A 19,229-nucleotide genomic window follows, 5' to 3' on the forward strand; every position below is an offset into this window, starting at 1 on the left:
GGCGTGTGGTTTTTATGCTGCCACCAGCGTCTTCAGAACTTGGCTTCCAACGGGGTTTCTGTGTTAGATAAAATCCTGGTGCAGCATCTTCCCTCTTAAGTTTCTGGCAGGTGTATGCTGGATCCTGACTACTAAATACTTTGTAATTAGAATGCCTTGGGCAATCACTGTCATCCTACATCTGTCAAGGAGGGAGGGCAGTGTTAGCATGACTGTGCTCATTTCTTTAACATCCCATGCCTTTGGACCCAAGCACAGCTGCCTGAAGGGCTTCTGTTTGATGCATGAACTATAGAAAGACCTCAGAAATGAGTCTAATTATATCAGTATCTGGATGCTTTGTGGAAGCTAGATGCATTATTTATAACCAAGACTGAACCACTATATAAGGAAAAATAGTCTAACATAGGTACTGCCACTTTTTAAATAGCACTCATCAATTTTTCTGTTTATTATGTTTATTATCTGCCTTTCCAACATCGGGATGTCATTTTCCAGAAGGCAAAGTAAATTTTTTTCTGTTTTTCTTAGAAAAGTACCCCGTAATACTTTGAACAATGTCTGACACAAAGTTAAGGATAAATGAATGAATGAATATTAGCTTTTAATATTAACCAGGAAATTAGGATAGTAATAGGCAAATAGTCTGTGCTTAAATTGTTTTATCCAATAAAATCAAGTTAGGGAAGTATGTTCTTCCTAAACTATGTTATGGATATATTATTATCAGATAATCAAAGGTGATCAAGAAAGTGGAGCAAGAAAGAAAATATACTATTTTTGAGAAGTGTTGATCTAAAGGACTAAAACTTTCTGAAAGAAAATTGAATTTCAAAGTGCCCAGTCTGCAATACATGTAGATTTTAATGATTATTTAATTGGAAAAGTAATGATAAAATAAATTACATCAATAGTATGTCATTTCATAGACTTCATTACAAACCTCAGCCTGTGATTATTTTGATAGTGAACATTGTTGTATCATATCGGCAGATTTAGCCTATTAGTCTTCTAAACACAGAAGAAATAGAATTTTATAACTTGATTTTATGCCCACTTAGAAGGAAAAGATTTTATATTTTGTAACTAAGATTAATAACCTAACATGTCCAAAAATTTCTAAAAGAATTGCCTGCGTATTATCATTATCTTAACATACTTTTGGATAAAACGTATTGTTATTAGTGTTTTAGATGATTCGTTATGTAGCAAGTAGTCAATTTTCTGAAAAAAGGTACATACTTAAATATCCCCCCTTTCTTCCAAATATGATAACCGTAGTCCCATAATTACCAACACTATACACTTGCCTATTTAGAGTTCTTGTCTGCAGTCAATGAACAAGTTTATATTGCTTATCGTTTTATCCCTCACTTTAATGCTTCCTTACCTCTGGTTCTTATTTCACGCATCAACACACTTACAGTGTGAAAAGCACACACACAGTCTTAAAGGCTCAGAAGAGACAGGAATTATTTGATACTGGAGAGATCCAAAAGCCCATCTAGCCTATTTTCATTTAAAGAAACAAGAGGCCAGAGAAATGATGGGCCAAAAGTTACACGGTTGTGATGGGATTGAAATTTCTTCTTTTTTTTCTATTGAGTTTATTGGTACTTTTAAAATATACAGTACAGTCACATTTATCATTGGGATCTTGTATCTTTACATGACAGATCTTGATTCTTATTTTACCCCATACCCTGTCCTCCCTTAACCCCCTCCACCCTTCCCTATTTACAAAGACTTTGTTTCTATTTTTTTAATTTTCTCATGTTTTTTCTTTTCCCTTATTTCCTTTCTCCTACCCTTCCCACTTCCCCTACACCTTTAGCCCTTTTTCTCCTATTTCACATTGTGAATTATACCATTTGGATCTTATTTACACTTTTAGTTTTTCGCACCAGAGAAACTATTCTGTATTTACAGAAGTATGCCTTATTTATTTCACTTAAGAGTATGGCCTCAATATGCATCCATTTTCCTATGATGAAGTTTCTTCTTGGCACCTGCTAATTTCCTTTACTTTTCCTTTGATGACCCACCTAGGCATTTAGCTGAGGATATGAAAGAATCTCAATTAATACTCATCAGTTTACATTGAACTGAATCAGAACAAAAATGCTTTTATATATTATATGGATTTAAAAATAACTGACCTTTTTTAAAGTGCCAATCTGAAAAACAGTCTAAGAGAACATGGGTATAGTTTTAAGTTTGGTTAGAGCATGATTCAAGAACCTGAATAATATTGCTAAATGATTGTTGCTCAATAAATTGCTGATGGACAGATATCAATGCATTTTCCCAATTAATTAGTGAAGGTCAGGAGGAATTATAGGAGATGAAGGGTGAGGAGATGGAGGAGGTCATGGGAATGGATCGCAAAAATTAATCACAAAATGTCACTGTAGAACTCTCAGGTGAGGCAGTAGAGCTTCATAAAAGAAGCCATTAATAACTTGAATGAGGTTGGTGGGGATAATCTTAGCCTGTACCCCTAACCTTTTTAATAATGTGTTCATATATTTCCTCTAGAGATCTATTTCTTTATTCTTCTTTCTGGTCCTTTGTGGCAATGATCTAATGTTGCAATTTCATTTCTTTGACTTTCAAGCTAGAAGTCTACATTTTGAATTCTTTTGAATTGGATAATTATTTGCATTACATCACGTATTATAAAGCCATGTAGAACTTAAAAGTTTGATGAAGTTCTATCCTTTTTATTTTAAAATATGAGACAAAATCTTCATGTTTTTACAGTTACACACAGGCAAATGCAAGTTAAGAGTGCTTTGTATAAAGGATTTCTTTCCCTTAACTTTTGTTACATCTGACTGGTGAGGATCTGATTGACTGAGGGAAGAGAATATTCCCTTTGTGTCCCCCAAAACCCTGGGGACCTCTCAACTTACATCTAGGAGGTCAGAACTCCTTGATGGTAGTGTGAATTGACATAAGAGGCTGATGGAGAAAGAGAGAGTAATGTGTCAGAGTCCAGGATACAGCTCAAGACATTTCTCTGAACCTTTTTTTTTCTAAGAGAAAGAAGACATCACTCTATTTTGTTTAAATCTTACTGTATTCAATAACATGTCAGGAAATGAAATGTCAGGAATTTTGACAGACTTCTTATGCATAAAGAACTTTTCAGTTCTATTTTCTAATTTGTTTTGATATTCTAACAGGGTATTTGGCATTAGTGGCTTAGGAATATAATTTAATTGTTTGGGGGGTAGAAGATTTGGTAAAATTTTTTCATTTGCCAATTTTCTGCATCTATATATTATGAAGAATAAAGTGATAGTGAGAAGTTAATAAAATAACTTTCTTTCTGAGAGATATTATGTTTAATGTAGTGTTCAGAACACAGCTGATACTGTAAAGGAATGGAAATAATAGTACTGGTGGTAAAATATCTTTAGTGACAATGAGATAGTTTCGTGTAACATTTTAAACTGGGCCATGAAAGAGAGCACAGTACTTGAAATATTGTTCACATTTATTCCTTCTTACCTTGCCTTTCTTCCTTGCTAGCTTGTAGCTCCAGCTTTTAAAGCATATTTAATTCCTTCTACTTTGTGCTCTTGGGAGGGCCTGCACTTTGAAAATACTTGACATTCAGGAAAATACACTTTATATGTTAAAAATCAATGGTGACACAATATTTACAGCCCAAAGGCCAAACATTTGGAGTGTCTTTATAGAGAGTAAGTGCTCAGAGACCAGCTTTGTGCTACTAAGCTGTAGACATCAAAGAATAATAATACAGCAGTTTTCAACTCGATGGTCCAAATGGGCTTCTGCCCAGTGAAGTGAAGTATCGAGCTGTTTCACAGATCTGTAATAGAGAGCTGGCATGGGAATCCTTATTTTACCTTAATTACTAAGGAGCCCTTCATGTCTCAGAAGTCCCCATGTTTTGTTTCAAAACTTCTATCTGGAGAATGAGTTTATAGACTTGTGTCTACAAAAGAATGACAATACTTTGAATTAGGTTTTTAAGAAGATTCAAAGTGCAGCCAGAAGGGGAATTCTTTTGCTAGTCCCTGCTACATTGTGGAGTTTCAAAGATAGCTGACTGTAGGCCTATGATTTAGTAGAAAGAAAAGAAAGTATAGTGGTTCGTGACTCCCATGTCACCCAGGAAATTTAATTTTCCTGGGTTAAGCACACACCCTCAGATACGCGCGCACGCGCGCGCGCACACACACACACACACACACACACACACACACACATACACAGAGCATTTATTAGCTCATTAGAAACTGCATCTTGTGTCTGGGTGAGGACCATCATTTGGTTTGTACATTTGACCCCTTATCATTATTAGTTGCTCTTTACTAAATCATCAGAGAGAGGATAGGTAACTATTACCAAGCTAATAGTAATTATAATTATCAAGAGCAAGCATGGCTATTGATGGCTGTTGTATCCTTTTGTGCATGTGTGCCCTGGTAACACAGGTGTGCTACTTCTGCTATTGGCATGAACTTTCTGTGACCTATCATTTATCGTCCGATGAATTCAATGAAGTTCTACCTGGCCTAATAGGTACATTACATAACAGCTTTCTGGTGGTGAAAGGAATACACTTAAACCACTGAGTTGGTAAGGTTTCAGAAGAGGTATAGAGTGTTCATTCTTTTTACTTGTAAAAGAGACTCAGAGAGAGCTATATGAGCATTCACCTTGGAGAGAACTGTTGATGCCAGACAGGGCTGATAAAGGAGCACTTTGGGAATGGCCCCAAGCCTACAAATATGGAGGAGTTAGGAAAGAGCAACTTCTCAAAAATACCACTAACATTATTATCACAACTGGGATCTACAGATTTTCTAGTACACGCGTCCCTCATTTTCTGGATGATGTTATTGATAGTTTCAAGCTCATTTCTTATTTATGCTTTTTAAATTTTTTGCAGCAATGACAACATCTCTCTGGGATAAAGGACAGAAAGGACACACCCTTCAGCCGGTGTGTCCGAGACCTCTAGGAAGCAGTTGCCAATAAGACTGCTGTTAAGTAAGAAGCATATTTAAAGTCTTTTCCTAAAATTAGAGTATGTTAAGTATGTCAAGGAAAGTATGTTAAAGGGCAAGCTGCCTTTGGGTTGGGTGTGGTGGGGGCTGCTTTCCAGGGATTTAGAGCAAGTAGCAATAGCGCATACAGATCCTAGATTGACCCTGCCACCCATCCCTTAGCTGTTAGGTCCCACTTTCTGTGCTGCTATGTTTTAGCAGAATGCAGCATTCCCACTGAAGACCTGTGGAAATGATCACTGCTGCACATATATGGAGAGCTCTTTGGGCTGGATGTAGCCATTACGGACCAGGATTGGTGTTATTTCTCTGGATGCTGGTATTAGGTTATGCTTCTGAACCTTAGGAAGTTCTTTCATCCCAGCAGGCTTTGAATGTCATAGGTCCCTGAAGACAGTAGGCCAGAAGCATCTGCCATTGGGTAATTATGCCTGTTTGATGTGCACAAGCAAACAAGAAGAAAAGAATTCACAGGTTGCTGTGCAGAAGGCAAAGCACCTGCAGCCCTGAGGTTCATGTTAAAGAGTCTCCGGAAGGAACTCCCGAGGAAGCGGGAAGGTTGGGAGAAAAGTGCTGAAGTACTGATCCACTGAGTCGGCTTACTTGACTAAGACGCTATGTTGTATTAACTCACTAGGGTTTCTGTAAAAACCGAGAGAGAGGCTTAAACAACAGAAATACTTTTCTTATTCTTTTTCAGTTGACAGATGAAAATTATATATATTTAAGAGGCATACTGTGATGTTTTGATATATGTTTATATTATATAATGATTAAATCAAGCTTAAATATCCATCATGTTGCATTTTTTGCAGTGAGGGTATTGAAAATCTACTTTCAGCAATTTTGAAGTAGAGAACATATTATTATTAACTATAAACACACTGCTATGGAACAGATCTTCAAAACATGTTTCTCCGATCTGAAATTTTATATCCTCCACATTGCATCTTCTCATCTCCCTTCCTACTCCCTTCTTCCCCTCTGCCCTACCTCTGGGTATTCATCATTCTACTTTGTATGTCTGTGAGTTTGACTTTCTAAGTTTCCACATAAAGGTAGATTACATGGTACTTGCTTTTTGGTGCCTGGCTTATTTCACTGAACTCAATGCCCTTCAAGTTCATCCATGAAAGAACAGAAATATATTTTCTTATATTTTCACAAAATAGAAATGCAAGATCAAGGTGTTAGGAAGGTTGGCTCCTTCCAAGGACCGTGAAGGAAGGACCTGTTCCTTGATGTCTAGATGATCAAATCCTCTATGTCTTGTCACACCCTATTTCCCCTCTAATATGTCTGTTTTTACTTACAAATTTATTATTTTATAAGGACAACTTTCACTTGAGATTGGGACTCACACTTATAACCCCATTTTAACTTGATCATCTCTCTGAGTACCCAATGTCCAAGTATAGCCGAATTCTAAACTACTGGAGATTAGGATTCCAAAATATTGGGGAATGGGTCCAATTCAATCCATAACAGGGACCTCAGTCATCCTGAGATTCATTTTTATGGCTGACAGCTAGAAGCTGGATTTGTATTCCAGAGAAATGTGTGTGTGTGTGTGTGTGTGTGTGTACATGCATGTGTGTTAGTATGTGTGCACTAATTGGATTCTCTTAGAATGGGGCTCATATTAAATCTATATTATTCTACAAATTTTACCTATCTGAAAGCAAATCAATTCTGTCCTTTGAAGTGGAAAATTTATCTTCTCCCCAACCCTCATTTCCATTCTACTACCCATCTTAGTCCATTTGGGCAGCAATAAAAAACTTCTAGCCTAGGTAACATAAATAATAGAAGTTTATTTTTGACAGTTGTGGAAACTGAGAATCTGAGATCAAGGAGCCAGCCAGCACATTCAGTGTCTGGTGAGCAGCCATTTCATGCTACACAGACAGTGCCTCCTTGTGTCCTCACCAGGTGGAAGTGGCCAGCTCATTCACTGGGGCCTCTTTTATGCGGATGTTACTCCCATTCGTAACTCCACCCTCCCATAGCCCCACCTTCTAACATCATCACTTGGGGATTCCAATTTCAACATAAGTTTTTTGAAGGGAACACAAACTTTCAGTTCATAGCACTACCTCTTTCCCCTTCCTTCATTTATTTTTTTAAATATATCCTCATTTTGCTTTTTAGTTATTAATGCTTTATCCTTCATGTTCTTTCTTCTTTCATAATAATAATTTATTTAACTGCTTTATTTCTTCATTTTCTAATATTGTATTTTTTCATTCACACAGTTTTCTTCTCCGCTCAGACTCTTTCAAATGTGTTTTCCCTCCATGGCTGTCAGAAAATTGAAGCAAAAGATCTGAAAAATGTTTCTTCACTTATGCGTGGGTTGTGGAATTTTTATTGTTCTTGCCACTGGAATAGCAAGTTTGTCCTACTATTTAACTCTCTAAAGAGTATCTTTGCTTCATGTGTATGTACAGTTTTCTTTAACAAGTATATTTTGTTGTCAGTGGTTTGAAGACTTAGTTGGAGCCTTGGGAAGGAAGCTTAGGAAGAACATATTTTACTCCGAGACCTGACTTTCATTCACCCCCATCACTAATGTTGAAAGCATAGATACCAGAGTGATTTTTGGCTTCTAGAGGCAGGTAATCACAATGTCCTGATATTACTGTAAGAAAGCAGACCTAACTATTGGATATTTTTCATCTGTTATTTCTCCTTTGCCTCCCTGTTTTAGCTGCTAAAGCCAGTGTTCTGTGATACATTGCTGGTAAATATTTAATTTCCATTCACTCTCAGAAATGTGTTTTGCATTGTTACACTGTCTTCCTCCTCATGGTGATGAAAGACAAGGAGGGTAATATATGTGTGCTGGTGTCAGTGAGTACATGCTCTAGGTATGGTCTTTATAATAAAAGATAATGTATACATTAGATTTCCTGTAATGGAGGACTTCACTGCCTGCTTCTTAATGAGAGGAACTGATGTGAAATGACCCTACCTTTCCTAAACACACAGCAATCTAATTTGAACCTGTACGCCAATTACAGGCCTCTGTGGAGCACTTTATGGTGAGACAATCACGTCACAATAGGATTAGAACACTATACCCCAGGACCACAAGGGAAGCCAGCCTGGGCATAACTGCAGGTTTATTCCTCTAAATTGTCTGTAAACAGCATTGATAGCCACCTTGGTGCCACCTTGGTATTGTTTCTATAAATCCTCCATAGAAACAATCTAAAATGAATAGACAACAAGTCAGCAATGGCCTGTTAGTTCTGAGTACAGGGTTGCACCACTGATCTCATGAATACCACTCATAGGGTCCTGTCCTCAGTGAACATTTGCAAACAGCAGCACAGGTGGGCTCTCTAACAAAAACCAGGCTGGGCAGTCTGAGAAGTCATCGTGAATTTTCCTTCCACTTGATCTTCCCTTGCAAAAATTAGCTTCAAAGCTGAGCCATTTTGGGCCTCTACACCCATACACTAAGTTTCTACAGCCACACACTTTTCACACTCTGTTCAATTTCAATCAGATTTTTTTCATTGAGTTTATTGGTACTTTTTAAGTATACAGTACAGTTACATTCATCATTGGGATCTTGTACCTTTACATGATAGAACTTGGTTCTCACTTTTTCCCCATTCCCCTACCCTCCTCTATTTACAAAGACTTTGTTTCCATTCTTTCCTTTTCTCGTATTTTTTCTTCTCCCTTATTTCTATTCCCCTACCCTTCCCACTTCCCCTATACCTTTAGCCATTTTCTTCCTATTTCACATTGTCAGTTATACAGTTTGGATCTTATTTACACTTTTAGTTTTTTACACCAAAGAAACTATTGGGTATTTACACATATACGTCTTACTTATTTCACTAAAGAGTATGGCCTCAATATGACTTTTTTTGCAGTTTCCTAGCAGTGCAAAGTACCTTTGACTAGTGCAGAGACAAGTAGAAGGGCTTTGTTTTGATCATTGGGATAGGACTGAAGAAAAGGAGAGGGCAGAAATCAAGTCACTGAAATAGAAGTTAACTACCCAGTTGTGCAAGTAGGGTCGAAGTCATTGTGATGTCCAGTCAAAGATCAGTGTAATTTGGCAATATTTGAGGGTCAACCACACCCTCTTATAAATTAAAACTAAGTAGAGTAAAATTGTGACATCAGACTCTAAAGAGGTATTGATAACATCAAATCTCACTTCTTTGATTCACAGAAACAAAAAGTAAAATATTTTCATTTGCTCTGCTTAGTATTTTCCTCCAATGGGATAATTTACAAGTATTTGATGTCTGTCTCTGTGTCTGTCTGTCGGTCATATATTCCCCAGGTTTCTGTCATTCGGGTCCCTAAGGCAGGTGAGAGGTGTTTAAGAGCAACTTTTCAGGTTTGGGTTGAATATTACTCTACTGCCAGACTGGGAAATTAACAACAATAATTTAGTCCAAAAACTTATTTAGTTATAAAAACTATGTGAGCATTCCGTGTGTAATCACCATGATGGACAAGATGTAGGCTGTAAACCAATGTTCATAGAGGCTATTGACCAGTGAGGAGCTGAGAGGACTTAGTTAATTCAGATTAAAAACAACAACAACAACAAAAAAAACACATGGACATAAAAAGCATACTCATTATTTGGTTGGGGGTAATAATGCAACCTTAAAATTGTAAGTTCTTTACTGACTGACCTATTATAGAAACACTTGTATTTTAACTCAAGCTATTGTAACAAAGTGCCATAGATGGGTGTCCTCAACAACAGAAATTTATTTTCCCACATGTCTGAAGGCAGAAGCCTGAGATCAAGATGCCACTGTGGAGGGATTCTGGTAAAGGCTCTCTTCCTGGCTTTTAGATGATAGAATTCTTACTGTGCACCTTTCCTGGTTACCTTTCCTGATAGTTTGTGCAAGTAGAGAATCCCTCTTTGAGCAAAAAACCTGTCCTACTGGATTAGGACCCCACACTTACTGTCCCATTTAAATTTAGGTATCTCTTAAAAGCCTTGTCTCCAAATACATTCACCTTGGGAGTTAGAGCTTCAACATTGAGGGGCAGTAGTGGCGGTGAGAATTGATCCCACAGTGAAGTATTGCTTACATTGTATTTCAAGGGAATTTATGTGAAGAGCAGATTTTAAACCAGAGCCCTTCATTCAGGCATTTCATAATGAGATTACTGAATCCTGAAATTAGTGGCTATTTAGAGGTAGAAGATCTGAACTTGAGCACTAGTTGAATCACATGCTGTCTGCACAAAGCTGGATAATCTACACCAGAACAGTTAAAACAGATGGCTCAGGACTCCTTTCCCTAGGCAGACTTTTTCCACTTCAAAATAAGCACCTTCTTCCTCAGCCGCAGAAGTATAATATCTGTTCATCTTCTTCCTTTTGTGAGCCCAAAATTCCCTCACTTGCTATGTCCTATGATCCTACCATGTGACAGATCCACTCTACCTGCTACGTTCGCTTTCCACTCCTCCTACCTCTAATTTATCAAAGATTAGCATTACCTCTGACCAGGCACTAACACTTTCCTCACATCCTGCCACCAAGCCTTTCTCACAGTTCTGACAATTTTCTTCAGACTTCCAAGCTGCCCACTCACTGGTTCACCAATTACATGTAGAATAAAGTCCAAACCTAACCTTCCAGACCTTTGCATAACTGTCCCCAGCTGAGAAGTCTACTTGGTCTCTCACACCTTCTCACTGCACCACCACCTTGCAGATTGAGTTCATAACTGCTTGATAAGTGTGCTCGTCCTTCCTCAAGGCTCCCAGGACTTGCCACTGTTGAACTTGTTTATATTCTTGTCACTCAGCACACAACAAATTCAGATCAGTGCTATTTTTGCCATTGTCCTAGTTACTGAGAACATAGGAAGGGGATGAAACCTGGTTCTGGCATGCAGAATTCTTTGTCTAGTCGCATAGGGATGCAAGTGTAAACCAATAGTTAGAATTTAATATGACAGATAAGAGCTTATAGCTGTACTGCTTGTCATTATCTCTCTCCAAATAGCTTTATCTTAGTCACCCAATTCTGGCTCACATGATACTTAATCTCTTATTCCCTTCTCTTATTTCCACAGCACTTCTCTTGTGGTCTTTATCACTTTCACTCATTTTAAATGCATGTGTTTTTATGTCATGTTTTTCTCAACTAGACTCAATTTTTCTTACAAGCAATGTCCATTCCATATTAAGCTTTGTGTCTTTCAAATGCTTAGTGCACTTTTTGTCTAGCACTCATGAATGTGTTGACACAAGTAATTCTCAAATTTAAGGATGACAAAGTAAGGAGTAAAGCCTTTAAATGTAACCAGTTTGAAAAATATTGGAAATCAGATCCAGTAAGGACCCAAGGACCCTGCAGGAGGTCTCTCCAGCTGCCTTCCCGGGCCTTCCCGGCAGGTGCGCGACCTCCCTGACTGCACACCAACAGATCCAGTAAGGAAGGTAGCCACACGGGCGCCCTTGAAACACCCCCATGACCTGTTCCCCTCTCATTCTCAAACCTCCTGATTGGGCCAGTCCTTGGACCCACTCTGCAGAGGCATAGGTGCTCATGAAGGGTAGTTTTCTGAGCTCCCAACTGTGAACATCTTTAAAGAAAGGGCAGGGGAAACCTGTAATATAACTGAGTGGAGTTCAACCCTCTGAGTTGGGAAACTCAAGTTAGGCCTTGTGGACTGAGGTCAGTCTCAGTCGAGGGGACCTGCCATTGGCTAGCCGAGATCAGGGGATTCGGTTCTGCACATGGCTGTACATGTGGTATAATATGAGAACAGAGACATAGTCTGAAAGAGGCCCTTCAATTCTTTCTTTTTCTTTTCCTCATTCCACCCAAAAATTTCTTTCTTTTTTCTGTCCTCTCTCTCCAACTCAGTCTCTTGCTCCACCATATTATCCCTCATCTCCCTTTTTATTCCTGCTCCTGCCCTAACTCAGACTTCTTTTATTACTTTTCTTTTTCCTTTTTTTTTTGTTTTTGTTGTTGTTTTTTGGGTTTTATTTTTTCTTTATATTCTTTTCTCCAGTCATTTTACCTCACTCATGGCTCTGTAGCTTCAAGGGAAGGCAAGCGCCTGTTACTGCTAAGGGGATATATTCTTGTCCTTATTCCTGCACTCTGTCTATCCCCTCTGAAGTTGATAGCTTCATAAAGATAATAAGGTCATTCTACATCCTCTGGTTTCACTTCAAACCCACTCCAGTTCTTTCACTTATCTACTCCTCTCAACCTAATTCAGTCTAACCCTCCATCCTAAGTGGTAAAGAAGCTATATTGAAAAGAGTATTCACTGCAAACATATTTTCAGCTGCTTCTTAATATTAATTTAATTCACATGGTTTAAAGGTGGTAGATTAATGACTACCACAAGTGGCAAGTTTGCAAGCTGTGCTTGATCCTATTGGGCTGCTAAATGTATCAATTGGGATAAAGGATTGTGATTGATTTAATGAGTTATTTTCTCTGATATTATGAAAATGAGGATGTCTATGAGTCATTAGAAAGTCAAAAGCTGAAATGCAACTATATCAGGAGGATTTAAGTAATACCCAGAAATTAAACCAAGGACAACCCAACAACAAAAATAAAAGTGAGAAAACACTTAAGCAAGACACAAAGACAGATTCCAGTTCACCAATGGCAAACAATAGGACAAATGAGGATGAAAAGTCTGATAGTGAACCAGCAGGACACCCTGAATCCATAGCACAGGAGTTAATAAAACAGATAAATCAGGCTCTAGAAAAATTCAAATCAGAAATAATTTCCCACTTAACCAGAGAGATGATGAGCAAAATGGAAGTCATGATTTGAGACTATAGAACAGGAACTGACAAAAAAATAGATGAGCTCAAGACGATGATAGAAGCCATGAAGACTCCACATAAGAAAGAAATGGAAACAATGAATACCCAACATAGGAAAGAAATGGAATCCATAAAACAGATTCAAACAGATATCCAGAAGATTAAAAACTCTACTGAAACTGTACACAACAGAATAAAAGTTGCAAAGATAGAATTTCACATATAGAAGATAGGATTGCAGTCAGTGACCCTGAAAAATGAGGTCTTTCAAAAGCAGTAAGGGATCATGAGAAATTGATCCAACAACTTCTAGATGATGCAAAGAAAAATAACATAAGACTAGTAGGAATCCATGAAATAGCAGGAGAGAACACAAATGACTTAAAAAACTCTTTACAGAATTAATGACAAAAAACATCCCAAACAGAAGGGAAGAATTAGACATACAGATAAGTGAGGAATATAGAACTCCAACTAGCCACAATAAAAAAAAAAATCTACACCTAGACATATAATAATCAAGATCTCAGAAATCCAACAGAAGAACAAAATACTACAAGCAGTAAGAGAAAAGAAACAAATCACATGCAAAGGAAAGCCCATTAGAATCACAGCAGACTTCTCAACACAAACCCTTAGGTCAAGGAGAGCCTGCAGTGAGGCATTTCAAGTCCTAAAAGAAAACAACCTCCAACCTAGACTGCTGTATCCTGCAAAACTCTCTTTCAAAATAGATGGGGAAATAAGATATGTCCATGACAAAGAACACCTGAAAAACTTCATGAACACCAAACCAGCACTACAAGGAATTCTAAACAATATCCTAGAAAAGGACAATGAAGGTCACAATACCATGAGGCCCAACAGACCAAATCAAATAGACAAGAAAAAAAACTAAAAGGAGAGGGGAGAAAAAGTAAAAAGAGTCAACAAAAGGACAATAACATGACAATAATAAGTCAGAATATATCAGTTATAACCATCAATGTTAATGGCCTCAATTCACCAATCAAGAGAAAGAGACTGGCAGAATGGATTAAGAAGCAAAATCCAAAAATATGTTGTATACAAGAAACACACCTAGTGCAAAAGGAAGCCCATAGACTGAAAGTGAAAGGATGGAAAACAATTCTCCACATATCAGGACCAGAAAAAAGCAGGAGTAGCAATCTTATTCGCAGACAAAGCAAATTTCACACCAAAACTCATTAAGAGAGACAAAGAAGGCCATTACATCCTTGTAAAGGGAAAAATTCAAGAGGAAGAAATGACAATCATAAACATATATGCACCAAATACAAATGCCCCCAACTATATGAAACAAATATTAAGTAACATGAAAAACCAAATAAGCACTAATTTTAATGGGGGATTTAAATACCCCACTATCACAAATTGACAGATCATCTAGGCAGAAAATCAACAATGAAATAATAGAACTGAACTGAGCTTTGGAACATGTGGACTTAATAGATGTCTACAGAGTATTCCACCCCACAAAATCAGAATATACATTCTTTTCGGCTGCACGTGGATCATTCTCCAAGATAGACCACATATTGGCTCACAGAACAGGTCTGAATAAATGTAAAAGAATTGATGTCATCCCCTGCATACTATCAGATCATAGTGCAATCAAGCTGGAGATCAATAGCACAAGAAACTAGGAACTTCACAAGCACATGGAAATTGAACAACACTCTCCTAAACAATCAATGGATTACAGAGGAAATTAAAGAAGAAATCAGACAGTTTTTACAAATAAATGAAAATGCCAATACAACATACAGGAATCTATGGATCACAATGAAAGCAGTTCTACTTAGAAAATTCATAGTATTGAATGCCCACACTAGGAAAATAGAGCAGGCTCAAATAAACAACCTAATGATGAAACTTAGACTCCTAGAAAAACAAGAGCAAGAAAAACCCAAAACTCAAACAAGAAAGGAAATTATAAAGATCTGAGCAGAAATCAATACAATGGAAACTAAGAAAATGATACAAAAAATAAATGAAACAAAGAGCTGTTTTTTTGAAAGAATAAATAAAATCGACAAACCCTTAGCTAATCTTATCAAAAAAAAAAGAAAGAAAAGGCTCAGATCCATGCAATCAGGAATGAAAAAGGCGATGTCACAATAGATCCAAAAGATATACAGAGGATCATGAACACCTACTTTGAGAACCTGTACTCCAATAAAATGGAAAACACAGAAGAAATGGAAGGATTTATAGATACATACGAATTATCAAAGTTGAAAAAAGAAGATAAAAACATTTTAAACACCCCAATTATAGTCAGTGAAATTGAAAATGTAATTAAAAATTTACCAACAAAGAAAAGCCCACACCCTGATGGATTCACTGCTGAATTTTACAAGACATTTAGAGAAGAACTACTGCCATTACTCTTCAAACTTTTCAGTGAAATTGAAAGGAAAGCTATACTTCCAAATTCATTCCTGGAAGCAAGTATCACTTTGATTCCCAAACCAGGGAAAGATACAACTAAAAAGGAGAACTACAGACCAATCTCCTTAATGAACATAGATGCAAAAATCCTTAATAAGATACTAGCAAACAGAATACAGATGATTATCAAGAAGATCATCCATCCTGACCAAGTTGGATTTATTCCAGAGATGCAATGGTGGTTCAACATACATAAGTCAATAAATGTAATATATTATATTAACAAAGTCAAGGACAAAAACCATATGATCCTCTCAATAGATGCAGAAAAAAGCATTTGATAAAATTCAACACCCATTCATGATAAAAACCATGCAAAAAATTGGAATAGATGGTCTATATCTCAACTTAATAAAGGCTATCTTTGAAAAACCAACAGCCAACATCATATTAAATGGCCAAAAACTGAAAAGCTTCATGTTAAAATCAGGAACATGACAAGGATTCCCACTATCAACCACTCCTCTTTGACATAGTTCTGGAAACATTAGCCACAGCAATTAGACAAGAGAAAGAAATTAAAGCAATAAAGGTAGGAAAGGAAGAAGTTAAACTGTCATTATTTGCTGATGATATGATACTCTACATTGAAGACCCAAAAAACTCCACCAAAAGACTTCTAGACTTAATTGAAAGATTCAGTAGAGTAGCTGGATACAAGGCCAACACCCGAAAATCAATAGCCTTCTTATACACAAATAACAGACTCACTGAGAGAGAAATAAGGGAAAAATTCCTTTTACAATAGCATCCCAAAAAATGAAGTATCTAGGAATCAATCTAACAAAAGAAGCAAAAGATCTCTACACTGAAAATTATAGCACTCTGAAAAAAGATACTGAAGAGGATATAAAAACATGGAAAGACATCCCCTGCTCCTGGGTAGGAAGAATCAACATAGTGAAAATGGCCATACTACCAAAACTGCTACACAGGTTCAATTCAATGTCAATTGAAATTCCAACACTATATTTCACAGAACTAGAAAAAAGAATCCAAACATTCATTTGGAACCATAAGAGACCTAGAATAGCAAAATCCATCCTAGGCAACAGACACATGGTGGCGGGCATAACAATTCCCAATTTGAAACTATACTACAAAGCCACTGTGATAAAAACATCATGGTACTGCCAAAGAAACAGACCTGAGGATCAGTGGAATGGACTGGAAGACACAAAAACAAACCCAGATGTACTCAGCTACCTCATCTTTGACAGAGGAGCTGACCATCCTCATGGGAGGAAAGATAGCCTCTTTAATAAATGGTGTTGGAAAAACTGGATATCAACCTGCCACAGATTAAAACGGGACCTTTATCTTTCACCATGCACTAAATTAAAATCCAAGTGGATTTAAGGTATAAATATTAAAACAGAAACACTAAACTTGCTGGAAGGTAAGTTAGGCAGAACTCTGGAAGACATTGGCATAGGAAAAGACTTTATGAACAAATCCTCAGTAGCATGGGAACTAGCAGGTAGAATCAACAACCGGGATCTCATCTTATTAAAAAGCTTCTGTACTACAAAACAAACCATCAACAGAACTAAGAGACAACCTACAATGTGGGAAAAATTTTTACCAGCTGCTCCTCGGACAAAGGATTATTATCAAAAATATATAAAGAACTCAGCCCAATCAGCACCCCCCTAAATATAAAGACGCATTTCAAAAATGGACATCTGAAATGAACAGACATTTATCAAACAAAGAAGTAAAAGCAGCATGTAAATGTATGAAAAAATATTCCACATCACTGATCATTCAAGAGATGCTGATGAAAACAACACTGAGATTCCACCTCACCCCACAAAGAATGGCTGCTATCAAGAAATCACACGGTAACAAATGTTGGTGGGCTTTTGGGGAGAAAGGAGCACTTCTCCATGTTGGTGGGAATGCAGACTGGTGCAACCACTATGAAAATCAATATGGAGATACCTCAAAGAGCTTGGACTGGAGGTTCCATTTGACCCAGCCATTCCTATGCTGGGTATCTTTCCAAAAGAACTAAAAGAAACATATCACAGAGAAGTATGTGCACCCATGTTTATAGAGGCACAGTTTGTAATAGCTAAAACTTGGAAACAGCCCATTTGCCCATCTGTTGGAAACTGGATAAAGAATATGTGGTTTTTCTATAAAATGGAATATTACTCAGCCATAAAGAATGAGAAAATAGATTCATTCATAGGAAAATTGATACATATTGAAAATATGATCCTAAGTCCAATTAATAAGGCACACATATGTAAATACCAAATAGTTTCTCTGGTGTGAATAATCTGCAGTAATACAGAAGATCCTAATAATATTACTGACATTGAGAAATGGGAAGAAAGGAGCTAAAGTTGTAGGGAAGGTGTGATGCGCAGGGAAGGGTAAAAAGGGAAAAGAAAAAAATGTGAGATAATGAAAAGATGGAAATAAAGTGGTTGTAGATGGGGAGGGGAGGAGGAGGTGAAAGGAGGGCAGGGACAAGGGGAAAAAATGAGAACCAAGACTTGTCATGTAGAGGTACAAGATCCCAACAATGAATGTAACTGTACTGTATCCCTAAAATGTACCAATAAAGTCAAAGCTGGAAAAAAAATAATATTGGAAACCGTTTTGATTTTATCAGATTGTAGCTTACTAACTTAGTTAAATAAAGGCCCAATGGAAGGTTTTGGGATATGGATTTCAAAATTTATTCCTGATATTGAACTTTACATACAAAAAGTAAACATGAAGCACTAATTAATACTAATACATTCTAAGCATTAAAAATAGATTTGATTATGCTAATCTGCAAAGTGCTTCTGGAGAGCATATAAGAAATGTCAGAGATTCTGGAGGCAAAGTCATAATCATTTAGAAAAAGGAAATAGAACTTTAACAAATATTTCCAAAATTAAAGAAATATAAACCCCCAGGAATGTTGTGGGTTTTCTTGCAAATGTTATACATTTCACATTTTAAATTAGAATTTTCATTTATAAAATATTTTGCAAAAGAGGGAAAAGATTAATGTATATATTCTGGCAAGTATATGAAATGATTATTATCTGTCTTACTGATAGTATAATAATTGTAAGCATAAACATGGTAGACTAGCACTATTTTTGCAGAGCAAATTAGCATACATTCAACATACTTCCATTTCATTCAGGGAATGGCCTCTCATAACAACTCAACCAAGCACTAATTTGTGTACTTGCTAATATTTCTATATAGTTAGCTTTAATCTCTTTAGCAGCCAAAGAAAAAAGAACCATATATAGTTAATTTTACAGCTCACAATGTTATTGCAGAGGTAAAATATGTTAAATTTAGAAAAGTGAAAGTTATAGAATATATAGAAAATATTCAAACATATGGAAAGTATCACCCATAATCTCACAGCATAGGAAGATTTTAAATACTTTCAACTACTTCTGGGCTTTTATTTCTCCTTGACTATTGTTTTTGTTTTTAATTTCATCATGACTTTTCTCTTTTCCTCTTGTTTTTTCTGCTTTAATAGTATCAGTGTTCTGAGCACTGTATGACCTAGTATCACATTGATGGCCATGGTACAGTCAATGAGCTTCATTGGTCTTTCTTTCCCACTACTTCACATTTGTTAACGTGTATGACAAATATCTGGTAAGAAATAGTGTGCAATATCAACTCTGTGCTGATCTCTAGATCACTATTTTATCTAACAAGATCAAGCAGTATTTTTGCACTCAATAATTTTTAAAATCTATCAAAAATCAAGTGGGAGGATGAGGCAGAAGGATTGTGAAATCAAGACCAGTTTGGCAACTTGATGAGAACTTGTTTCAAAATTTAAAAATACAAAAAAAAAAGCATTGGAGGTATTGCTTAGCACTTCCTGGGCTGAATCCTCAGTAACCAAAAAAAAAAAAAAAAAAA

The sequence above is a fragment of the Fukomys damarensis genome, unplaced genomic scaffold (genome assembly GCF_012274545.1).
Source record: "Fukomys damarensis isolate Sample0158 unplaced genomic scaffold, DMR_v1.0_HiC HiC_scaffold_6, whole genome shotgun sequence".
NCBI classification, from domain to species: domain Eukaryota; kingdom Metazoa; phylum Chordata; class Mammalia; order Rodentia; family Bathyergidae; genus Fukomys; species Fukomys damarensis.